Below are 876 nucleotides of genomic sequence, written 5' to 3' on the forward strand. Positions count from 1 at the left end.
GCTCATCAGCTCCCCCCGTGGAAGACATGAAGAACAAAGGTTCAGCAAAACTTCACACATTACTAAAAGTTACAGCTGGCTCTGTCCTCTTCTTGTAGATCATTTTCAGGTTCTTAAACCAGTCCAGTCTACAGTCCACCATGTCCACAYTGACCTYAGGAACCRTTAGAGCCCTARTYCTCTGGTCCACCACGTCTTTTGTCTTYGTCATGTTGAGCTGTAGATGGTTACTCCCACTACAAGTGGTCCTCTGGTGACCYGGTGTTGCTTACACAACCGTCTGCCAATCTATAATCAAAGACCCCAGTGGTGCATCTACCTGTATCACTGTGAGCATCAAAAAGACCTCCAAAACATCTGGAGAACCACAAAAAAAAAATCAAGACAGCTTTGAATGATTCCAAAGAAATGTTGCTTTAAACATGAAATATAAAGAAATCAGAGGTAAATACTGACTTTTTCCATCAAAAATCTGTATTTAAGAATATTTTTTATTCCATAAGGTGACCATTGTAATCATGGACACAGTCATCATGGACACGGTCATCATGGTCATCATGGACATCATGGACATTGTCATCATGGATATGAGTATGGACGTTGTCACCATGGCTGTGTTTATGGTGGACATGGGCTCCACCACAGGCTGAGACACAGGCACAGGGGTGGTCACAGACACCTCCATTGTCACAAGAAAGGGAGGCATTGTGGCGGGGTAAGACTCACACCTGCAGATGATTTCTGCTGATTTTACAGCTAAATGTCTCAGATGTAGTTGATAAAGAAAACAGGCAGTTCTATTGAGCTGTGTTTACAGAGGGAGGAGCAAATGTTGTTTCTAATCTGAATAACTGATTTTTGTCTCCTGCAGTACGA

This window comes from Austrofundulus limnaeus, unplaced genomic scaffold (assembly GCF_001266775.1).
Source record: "Austrofundulus limnaeus strain Quisiro unplaced genomic scaffold, Austrofundulus_limnaeus-1.0 Scaffold533, whole genome shotgun sequence".
Taxonomy (NCBI): Eukaryota; Metazoa; Chordata; class Actinopteri; order Cyprinodontiformes; family Rivulidae; genus Austrofundulus; species Austrofundulus limnaeus.